The sequence below is a fragment of the Lepisosteus oculatus genome, chromosome 2 (assembly GCF_040954835.1).
Source record: "Lepisosteus oculatus isolate fLepOcu1 chromosome 2, fLepOcu1.hap2, whole genome shotgun sequence".
In the NCBI taxonomy this organism is placed as follows: Eukaryota; Metazoa; Chordata; class Actinopteri; order Semionotiformes; family Lepisosteidae; genus Lepisosteus; species Lepisosteus oculatus.
Genome location: NC_090697.1, coordinates 17,151,974 through 17,163,944, shown reverse-complemented (window position 1 = coordinate 17,163,944; position 11,971 = coordinate 17,151,974). Strand labels below are relative to the sequence as shown.

The 11,971-nt window shown below is 37.4% G+C and overlaps 1 long non-coding RNA gene across 1 annotated transcript; it reads right to left on the bottom strand.

Annotated features, from left to right (window-relative positions):
- Positions 1–721: 721 nt before the first annotated feature.
- Positions 722–5,959, bottom strand: LOC107078014 (uncharacterized). The gene is made up of 3 exons (XR_001478990.2): positions 5,771–5,959; positions 4,421–4,567; positions 722–1,711 (listed from the first exon to the last, which is right to left on the bottom strand). It is a non-coding gene; the product is annotated as an uncharacterized lncRNA (long non-coding RNA).
- Positions 5,960–11,971: the final 6,012 nt, after the last annotated feature.

Here is an 11,971-nt window from a genome sequence, read left to right as displayed (position 1 = left end):
TGCTGTATGCCCTCTTCATTTAAGTTTAGTGATCTTCTCTCTCTTTTTTTTTTTTAATTCCCTTGTTCATTCTTCATTTTAGGTTGAATTGATACTTGGGAATTAAGTCTTCCTGAAACTTAGTTGGGGTTGATGCAATCTGGAAGTGGATCCAAAATGAATTGGTGGGGGTGAAAGTAGAATGTTGTGTAGATTACTTAATTGCCTTTGCCTGCTACCCTTGCATAAGGACCTGTTTAGTGCTCCTCCTGCAGGAGGAACAATGCAGGTACTCTAGAAAAACATTGCCTTTTTGGTTTTATTTCCAATACAAAATACTATGCAACAATTGGTTTAAAATCTACTTTCCATTCATGTATTACTAAACATGATGATGGGTCTCTTAAGATTAACTTGGTAGGGGGTTTGCCCCCCTCTTAGGGGAGAGCTTGAATTGTTACTGTCATGTTACTTGGCAACACTTTTATTGTGGAGCTTTTTTGGGTTGGTATGGATTTAATTCCTCACCCCTCCAATGCGAACGCCAGTGTATCCTGGGATATTAGACCAGTATTGCAACTCAATCTGTTGCCTTAACCTCTGGTGTACTTCATGCATGTCTTCTGTGATTCTGCTGCATGCTAGCTCTGCAAGTGTCTGCTTTGTTCACATTTTATGTACAAGTGGGAACCTAGAAATTGGAGAGCAATGACTAAAGAAAAGCACTTGGTTCACATTTGAGTGACTGTTAAACAGTTTATCTTTATTTTAAAAAAAATGTACAGCAAGACAAATGATTATGGATTCATGAACAACTAGAAGTAAAAATGCCTTCAGAGAAATCTTCAGTTGTAAGACTACACTGGCCTAGAAGAAAATTTGACTTTTAGACTGGCATGACTCAATCTCACTGCAGGTGCAGTCTTAGTTCTGGCCTGGATGCATGTTTAAGCCTTCAAGCTTGGGTAATGTGACTGGTGGGGCCTGAACACAGTGGGGTTTGGAGTCTAAACATGGAGTCTCTAACAGATGGGGGGGTTAGATGAGTATGACTGTTCATCCCTTCCCCTCATGTGCAGACAGGAGCTTGAAGACCAGATGTCACCACAGAATAGTGGGAGTGAGGCTGAACTGAAACTGTTCTAGCAGGACAATACTCCCTGTCTCGCTGGAAGAGCTGGTGTAAGGGCTATTCTCACTGATGACATTGATCTTGGATATGATTTCAGAAACAAAACCTACCAGAGTGGTTCCTTGTCCTGTCTCTTCATCATTCTCGCCTTCATAGTGATGTTTTATGACCCAGTGAGCTTTCATGAGTGGCCATATCCTAGGTGGTTTGGTCCCTTGTCCAGAATTATGTAGCCAGGGAAAAAAAATCCCACTGAGATAGCAAAGGGAGCCCTGAGCCAAAAATCTTTTCTAGAGCCTCATTAAGACTGTGTATGGGGGGAAAAAAACATACTGTTGCATTATTTAAGGACACTAATACATCAGCTGTCACTTGTATTTCAGAGTTCTGTGTTGCTCTCCAGAGTCTCCTGCTGGCTCAGTTCACGGCGCAGTAGCTGGTTGAAGGGGACCAAACCTCACTGAAACGCCTGACTTGGTTCCGTTTGACCAGCCACAGCAAGACGTGTTCCTTCAGTCCTGAGGGGGTGGGGGAGAGTGGGGTGGGGGAGGTCTGTTGAGGCTTCTTTCTCTGGTTGTAAAACGATAAACCAGCTCTTACCTGTAACAGAAGATTAAGATTGAAATTAAGAAAAATAGAATGCTGAATTTTATATTCAGGCCATTTTTAGTTTTTTTTTCTAATTTATCTACAATAGTGTCAATTATTCTGTAGAAGAGAAAATGCATGCCTACTGTAGGTAACTTTTCAGTGCAAAAACATAAGTCATTTGAGATTCAAGATGGAGCAAACTAAAAAGAAGATAGGTAGAAGAAGAGATGTTTCTTTCTGGGTGGATGGGGGCCTTGGCTGAGGTAATATGCTCTAAGTGCTTATCTCGTCATGCTAATTTGTTCAGTCCTGGGCAGGGAGTGGTATGTTGTTGTGCATTTGGATGTGGACCATCGAGTATAGATGACACTTCATACCCAGACATTAACACTGACACACTTGTGACAAGTCAAACACTGAGGACTGAAACTGTATCCCAGGGTTTAATTTTCAGTGGCAGATTAGACTCCTGCTTCTCTGGAGTTACTTTCCTTGGGAGGTGGTCTGCCAGCTCTACACACACCTGCCTCCTATCTCTCTTGCTAAGCCTTCCCAGAGCTATAATGGGCAACACCTGTGTCCTGTCAGTTGGGCCTTGACTACCACATGATAAAGCTGCTTGGCTCCAGCTGTGAGCTTGCTGAGCAGCCAGTATCCCCCATGCTTTCAGTGTAAATGCCACCAATTCATCTCGGGAGTGTGAATAACCACACAAATCCACATTTTTTCATGATTTTCAAGGGCTCTGGGATAACTTGTATGTTATATCTCATGAGAGTCAGGCAATGTCACACATTTTAACCTACGGACACAGAGCACTGAGTGTACTGTATCTCTTTTAACAATAGAGGTTCAGGCAGGCATCATTTAACAAGCTGTTCATTTAAGAATCTAGGAAGTTAATTCATTGATATAAGGAAACCATTGGTATCAGTTTTTGCAGGATTTTGTTAGATAATTTAAGATAATTAAATGTCACTCAATGATTTTATGTGAACTATTATGTGAACTTTTATTTGAACTATCACTCTCTTGATGTGATGATGTGATGAGCACTCTCTTTGCAGATCACAGTAGGTGCATGTTTCACTTAAAATCAGCAATGTTTCTATCTATATTGAGTTTATTCATGCAAATTTATAGAAATATGATTCACAGAAAAGTATAACAGTATTATGTTTATGCTGATGATTGCTCTTCTAGTTCTGTAGTTTTATTGCAAGATTGCAGATTTAGTTTGCTAATGTTTATAAAACAATCTACCACGAACCCCCAAAACTTGTTTTCTTTAGAAAAGATATATAATGTACTGTTTCACATGTGTGCTGTATCTGGAAGATTTACATACAAGTATGATGGACGATAACTTTGCATAGTGAAGACCAATCACCCTGAAACCACACACTTCCTTACATTCCATAACTGACTTACTCATATGGGGATATAAGGAAGCATGTTGTCTCTGGGAGCATAGATATTAAGACTGCAGAGAGAACAACTGGAAATATACAGTAGCTTCAGGTTACAATGCACTCTTTTTTTGCAGCTCTTCGGGCTCTGGGGAAGCCCAAACTACAATTAAGCTGATACATTTACCATCTACTTTAGAAGACAAGCACAAGCATTTTTATACTATTATTTCTCTCTTAGACAATGTCAATAATCTCCACAAATCTGAAATATTAGAGTGAATTACAATGAAGTAAACACCACATCTTTTTTCCCTTCTAAATTATACTAATAGTATCCAATGTACTATTCTGTGAAGGTAACACGCAACGCTGTAGTCATAGGGAAGAAGCTTCTAATTACAAAAAATGTAGTATCTATTGGTTCATTGCATGACAGAATATTGTTTTTGGAATTGATAAAAGATGGACAACATGAAGTCTGAAACATGACTGAGAAACCTACAGTACGGTCCCTGTATCAGTTTTAGAAGTTATCTTTTCAGTAAAATAATGGTGAACGGCATCACTGGTATATTGTCTCATATGGTGTAATTATGGCCAAGCAAAGGAGAGTATTGTACCTGCTGAAATACTTGTTAATGTGTGTTTTAAACCAGATAGCTAAAACAACAACAGCAACAAAAGCTGCTCTGGAGGTGTGTCAGAAAAAGCAACATGAGGATTTTCAAATTGTTTTTATGAAGTGTTAAGGAAAGACAGAGTAAAAAAAAAATCCACCCTGTATTGGGAGGCTGTTGTTAAGGGTCATGGCAAAAAATATTTCCTAGAACCACAGGGCACTCCTGGGAAGATGTGCCAGTCCCTGGCACAGCAGAGACAAGTTAGAGACAATAATAACTGAGCCAGCTAGCCTTTGAAAGGTGGCAGGAGATTGGAGCACAGACGCTTCACACAGATGGTGCCCCAGGAGCTGTGAGGCTGCAGCACTATATAGCTTTCCACAGTCCCATCCAGAATTAAAACAATATGTTTGAAAGATTTCTGTGATTTGGTGCTCCTCATATTAACCTATACACACATTGTAGTGCATGGCTAGCATTATCTGACTGCCTTGTTATGTGTATGTGGTAGTTCTTTGACACATATACATAGCTGTAATTTGGGGTACAAAACGTGAATAAAATTATTTCAGAACATCTCTCTAGTTATTCAATATAATAAATGCTTCTTTTCTGTTCGTCTTTATGCTGAAATAAGTTTTGACCAGGAGCATGTTGAGGAAGGGTGCTGGACAGCTGAATATTACCTTTACATGAAATGCTGTTCAGGTTTCCTTTCTTCTCCAAGCATCAGATTTGCCATCCACAGTCTTCATAAGTCTTCATAGTGTCACCTTCTTTGGGCTGGAGAATTAGACCAGGGAGGCTTGCAGTACCAGATTTACTCTGTGTAGCTTAGGTGTACAGAAAAGAAATCTATCAACGGCTCTATCACATGGCTATCACATGGCTACCTGGCAGTTAGCTTCAATAAGCTACAATTGTATAAAAGTGTATATGATATCTACATTATTTACAAATTTGGTGAGATATCTTAAATATTGTGTTAATATAATACTTTACATGTAACTTTAGAATATCAATCTGTCTCTGAGTAACAGTCACATCTCAATTCTTTCACGCTAGTTTGACTATTTATTTAGGAACAGTATTACATGTAATTTAATCTACAGATCTAGGTCTGTGAGCTCAGATCGGGCAGCTTTGTTTCTTAGTGTTTGTTTGCTACTCGATTTTGGTTTCCTTCCTCTGGGAAGCTCAGTGCATTTGTCCCTTGATTTACTGTCTCCTTACCCTCCTGGATGGGTGTGAAATCCTGCATTACTCTTAAAGTGTGAATATTGAGGCAAAGACAGATGGCACAGTTTATATTTTAACTTCCCAGAGAAAACACAAAACATTTCCATTTAGATTAAAGTAATATTTCTGATTGAACAGTACAGATTTATTTTTACCATGTCTGTTTGATAAATTAAACAAATGCCATGCTAATTTACTGTATATATATATATTCATAATTATTTGGAACTATTATTTTGGAGTTTCTTAATACTTTCTTTTTCAATGATTGCTAATAATTTGTCAGAAATTACATGTCACAAACTTTGGGACATTGATTACTATTACTCTTTGTGAAGTAAACTATATTTTTAATTTGGAAATTGACCCGTTAAGTATAAATCTGGTATAACAGAGTAAAGAGACTAATGTTTCATTAAAAGTATTACAAAAATCATCTAGGTTAAATTAAAAAATATATACCATGTTTCTAATTAGGCTGGTAGATTCAGTTTTAGAATTTTGTAACTTAGATTCAATGCAAATCTCTTCCTGTGCTTCCAGTCCGTAATTAAATGTTTTAACACTAGAAAACCTATTTCAAGCATGTTTGTATTAAAGTTTCATGTTTACATTGAAAGAACAAATTTGGTCAAATAATTAAACGGAGCAGACTTTGGTAACATTTCCTTAGGTTATTCCTCAAGCATTATTATTTTGAGATGTATATCAAGTATATATCTCTCTTAAATGGTAAAGCACTTTAGCAGCCAAACATGACGTGAATTGATGGGCAAAACACTCTTCGAAAGCGGTACCTTATCTTCAGAAGATCAGGATGTTTTCTGGTTTTAATGTTCTTCAATCATAATGTCCATGTTCCGTCACATTCTCTACCTCTCTCTCCGTCATTTTCTGCTATCTTCCCCAGTACCATCCTCATCTCTGGCCAGCTCCTGGATTGTGTCCAGAGAAGGCCATGCTGGCCTGCCTTTTCAATCCCCCCTCACCCCCTCCAAAGCGGCCTCCCACCTGTCAGTGTCCTTTAGAAGCCTGGGCCTCTCCTGTACCTCCTGTCCACCCCAATCAGTGTCGTGACAGGGAGCCCAGGCCTGTGAAATCACACCTCTCAGCTGTTCACACTCCACTTGAGACATCCTATACCCACTGCTCTATATTATATAGAATGTCAATGGCTCCTTTTTTTAAAAGGTTCATGGAAACAACTGTGGAAGGCTTGGCCTCCTTTTTTATTAGGCCACTGCACTGGAAAATGGTTTAGTGAGCACAGCTGAACAGTCCATCAGGGGTCTGATTCTGGCCTGTTCATCAGTTTTATATATTTATTTTTTTCCTACAATTTTTCCTTTTTCATGTTTTTATTCCTTTTGGTCTTCAGTAAAAAATGTGAAGTCATTTTAGGTGAGGTTTTTTAAAAAGATAGAAAGAATGTTGAGATTTACCACAAGGAAAGTGATCTTATTGAATCTGGCTGTATTAGTATGAAAATTAATTGAAAATAATTAATTGAAATTAATTGAAAACTTTATGAACAAATTTACATCAATAGCTCATTGGACAAATTATGTTATTTAAACTTTTCACAAGGTTTATTGATTGCAGTCTTGTTACTTAAGATAACTAGATACTGACCTCAAGTCGTAAGATTTAATTTATCTGCCGGACTTTGAAACAGCTTTTTCAAGTAGCTCTTGAAAAATATTTGATTTTTATTAATGCAAGAACAAGAAAATATATATCCAATTTCTCCCTGAGTAAAGAAGGCCACCAGGTTGCTCTTGGCATGACTGACAGCAGCCTGACCATGAAAGAAATTGTCCAGAGAATAAGATCGTCTGCATCCATAATCATCAGACTAGGCCAGAGAAACCAGGAAACCTGCTGTTAGAGGCAGGCCACATCCTGGTAAGCACAGGGTAACCTCATTGATCCAAGACGCATAGATCTGATAGATCTGATCTACATAATTATATTAGTATCTAGAGCATGAGAATTTCTAAGAAGAAATCACCCTTCTTACCTCTACGACTGTGACTTGCTGTCTGCATATAAATGATCTGCATCTGCATCACTCTGCAACCCACAACTAACAACCCCCTGAAGCTAAGAAGTGTAAGCCTGGTCAATACCTGGATGGGAGACCTCCTGGCCAAATTTCCCATTGGCCTATATCAATCAATTATGCTGTCTGCATAAAATTGTCTACATGTTTAGAAGCCATCTAGGGGCAATATTGAGAGATAAGAGACAAAATTCTGTGGGCCAGAAAATATCTGAGGTGGTGGAAGGAAGAGATGTTGTATTCACCAATGAATGCTTGTTCGACTGACCCGATGAAAAACGTCATGTTTTGTTAAAGCCACTGGGTACTGGTCGAACCCATCCAGCTGGCTACAGATGCGGAGGATGAGGGACAGAACATGTCACAGCAATCTGTCCAGAGGCTGATCAGGTCTGTGAGTCAATGCTGTCAGAGCTGTGTGTCTCAATGAATACTATCATTGTAATGTTTTAACTAAGGCAATGTGTTATATTTCATGCTGTAGCATTGCCACAATTATGTGATCTGTAATTTTGTTAATGTTTCATATATTTGTTCTTAGAATATGTAGAACTTAGTATTGTTTCTTTTTTACATCATTTTGTAATCAAAATGATACAATAACCACTGATTCTCTAGTGTTTTTGTGATGCAGACTAAACCCAATGCTAATGCATTTCTCTGATCAACCCCTGAATTGACACAAACCTTATAAAAAAGATGATGGGGCAGTAAGTGCACACTTGGGCTTCAAGTGCCCAGATCTATATTTACAGTACTTAGGGGTAGATGATCCAGCAGGTTTAAAATAGTTTACGCATGTGACATCATAGCATTCATGGGTTGGAAATGTTGCTGTTTAACATATCAGATAACTGGAAGCTATGAAGAGAGTGTTTAACTCTTTCAAACTTAACTGCATGAATGAATTTTTAAATGGAAAGAACTATTGTGTGAACACACATCTGGAATAACGTCAAATCATAAATTAAAATACTGTGATTTAAATAATTTATGCTATATTTAGCATTTTATCTATTTATATAAACTCTATGTAAGGCTACATATTACATGTTCGATATTATGATTCACTGCTACGTAATGTGCACATAGAAATGGGACCAAGAGTCCCACTGCAAAAGCATTTGATTCATTTCTGATGTAATGAGAAAAGCAAGAGAACTAAACACCATATATCACCATAAACTATTGAATCATCTGTTAATTGTCGTAAAAGAACATGTTGTAGAACACTTTATTTGCTGTCAGTATGCTGCTAATGTCTTTTCTCCAAACACTCCCTATAAAATGCCCTGAGGATTTTCTCACCTTTGTTATGAATTGCAGCCTATTGCTGTCGACACATTCCTTGTCATCTCCCAGATGCTGTTTGCACTCTTCTTTCCTACGCTTCTGTCACTGCATTCTAATGAGCTCAGGTTAGGGAACTGCTGTAACCAGCATGCCAGTTTGCAGAGCTGTTGTTTTGACATTGCTGTGCAAGCAATTAAGATTTACTTTAGACATGAGTTTAAAAGCATTAATAGCATTTAAAAACAGATCTTCAATAAGCTTTTTGCCTCCCTGAAAGTATTGTATGGAAGAACACTACAAACATCCCTTTTTTTCTTGTAAGCAGTGTTTGGACTCTTGTAAAAGTGTCGATGAAATCCAGATGTGCCATCACAAGTGCATTGTTATTATGCAACTTTAACACCTTTTTTCATTAGAGCTGAAGGCCACGATCAGTAGATACAGAAAGAATGGTAGGTGCACAATCAGAAAATAAGAAATACCGTAGGAAACCAAATTAGATGAGGCTGATAATTTCCTAAACAAAATGTACAAATAAAACAAACTGCTGACATAATGTGGAATTTTTCAGGCTGAAGATTTTGGCTGGAGCTCGAACCAGCAACTGTATATTTCAGGATTTATTTCCCCTCATGCAACATTATGCATGAAGAATGGAATGGTCATGTGCATTTTGTGCAATATTCTATTTATAAGGTACTCGTGCTTAAAGATAGAAAAAATCTTATGGGTGATTTGAACTTTAAAAACATTACATCTATAATTTCAGCGGAAAAAAAAAAATTAAAATCCTGAATAATGAAAATGCAATGTTTCGCATTTAACTCTACTATACTTAGCTTGCTTTGAGAATGATAACCTACAGTAGGATATCAGTTAAGTGTTGAGTTATGTCTCTCAGGCCATTTTTGTCATTGCTTACTTATCCCATCAAGGATTATGCTTATGATAGATTTGTTACCCTCTATTTTTCCAGCTCAGTCATACTTCATTTCTCTCTGCTTTCACTGTGAAGCTCACTGCTGCCCTTCGAGAGAAACAGGAGAGCACAACAGAATTTTCTCCTCTGTAAACATAGAAGTGTGCATCTCAGTAGCATCTAAGGTCAGCACCTGTGCTCTATAATCAGCCTGCAACAGGAATGAGAGCCTCATTCACAGAAAGCTTGATACTAAGGCTGGCTTATATTGAAATCTGATGCTGCAGCTATTTCGGATGTTTCAGTAAAACCTCTGAACTACTGAACACAAAAATAACATCTCTTTTATATAGTCTATTCTGTAAAGTGGACTTTCAAGACACATACAGTATTAAAGTTTTGGTGCTGCTAAATTAAGTCAACAGTATGTGTATGTGCAGTGCACAAAATGCTCCCTGTGGGAGGTATACAGTGAGTAGCTAAGCACTGGTTAAATCAGTAACTACCTATAAGTCATGTATTCTCATTCTAGTTCTTAACTTCATCTTTCACTTTACCTTAAACATGCCTCTTGCATGGGATTTAAGGAAAGCCCAAGATGTGAACAACTATTAGTTCTGTAATGTAAGACTTGCGGGTTTTGATCAATTGCAATTGAAAAGGACACAAGTCCCCTAAAATTTGTTAAAATCTTTTAAACAGAAAAAAATATAGTTTAAGTTTCTAGTGCAGGAGTGTAACACTTTAAAACAAAAGAGGATTTTAAGATTTCCCCAAAATATATTTAAACACTAATCCTTCATAAAATGAATTTCAAACTTAAGTACTGTGTGATGCTTGGTAATATATTAGTCTTGAATACTTTTTTTTTCAATTTTATTTGAATGTATCCCTTATCTGAAGACATCCTTATTTTAAAGCTGCCTTTTACATTATCTTCCATCCATCCATTTTCTTAACACTTCTTCCAATTCAGGGTTGCGGGGAACCCAGGGCCTATCCTGACAAGTAAAGGACCCAGGGTCGCAGAGCTACAAGGGCTAACAACGCTTCCTGCTGCTCCACTATGCCAGCCTTTTATATTATCATCATGTTCTAATTTACACACCCTGTTTATTATATAACTCATCAGCTGAGTATTATTACTTTACAGTAAAATATATCAGATTATTAGTCAAAGCAAATTAGGATCATACTTTAATTGAGACAAACTGCGGCACTTAAAAATGGATAACGTCAAATGACGAAGAAGAATAGACATTTCTTTTTCTTAATTCTTTTTGTTCTCTCACATTCGTAGAAGACATGTGTCAGGCCCAATATGACAATTAAGCAGCATTATCCATTTTTTTTAAGATCAGCCCTTCATTTATACATTAATTTAGTTCAGTTTCAGGACAACAATCCTATCCTGTCTCATGTGTCCAGCCGCCAGGAGGTAACTTTACAAAGCTGCCTCATAAACACAAGATCCTCATGGCTCATCGCTAGATCCTCATGGCTAGATATAAGACTTACCATCCTAGTCTAAGTCTATGTCTTGCAATTTGTATAATGTCTGAAAATGTGCAGAGAAAGTCTACTGCAATTATTATAAACGGTAGTTCTATTTTTTTATAGTTTTGCCATCTTTTACGAAAACAACATTATTTGATAAAAGAGTTAAACTCCCTTTATGTTCTCACTGTTAATTTATTCAGGACTTGGGTCTATTTGTAATCAAGAATTATCAGTTTCCAGTAAACGTAGTTTGAATCCATCCATTTTCTAACTGCTTCATGCAGTACAGGGTTGTGTCTATTCCAGCAAGCATGGGCTCAAGACAGGGTACACCCTGAATGGGATGCCAGTCCATTGCAGGGCTAAATGTACTTTTAAATCAGTGGCTTACTGGTCAAATATAATTTAATCTGGCTTTTTGTGGGAAACATACTAAATTGAATTATTTTATTAATTATGAGGCCACACTAGCTATATGTGGAAAGCAATTGAAATAAACATATATAGTAATAATCAGGATCCTACTGTATAGATAGATAGATTCTTTATTGATCCCGTGAGGGAAATTGCAGTATATATAGTATTTGTATTACAAATGAATCTTGGTATGCTCTCCTTTGTGTTCTAGATTATATTACAGTTTAAATCCCTTTACAACAGGGATGGATGTGTAGAGCTCCTGTCCTACAGGCCCCTAGTGTCTGTTGATCTTCATTACACCTCAGCTCTGAACTAAATTAAAACACTTCTGCACAGGTTTTGTACTAACGAAGGCCCAATCTTCCCATCGGTCTCTTTCCTCAGTAACATTTGACCTTTCTTAAGAGTTCCGATCACTACATTGTTTTGACATTGCCCTCTACATAGAGGATAATATGATAACAACTGGCAGCAGTCCTGCCACAGCTGCCATGTGTTTGGCCTGTGATCTAAATTGTTTCAGAAGGGAATACTACGCTTAATGTCATTGCACAAGATACTAGCTCCTCCTTTCACAGATCCAATACGTCTTTAACTTAAGTTAATATTCCATTGTGCTTCAATTAGCCCAACTTCCTTATGATGATGCTAAAAGCTTCAAATGCTAGAAGCTGCATCATAAAGCTGTCTAAAAAAAGATGGAGGTTATTTATAAAATCTATTGTTTTACCATGGCAATGATGTTGCTACAGTATTGTTGTACTTTTGGTCAAATGTGATCTTTGCTGGGCAATATTAATAAAT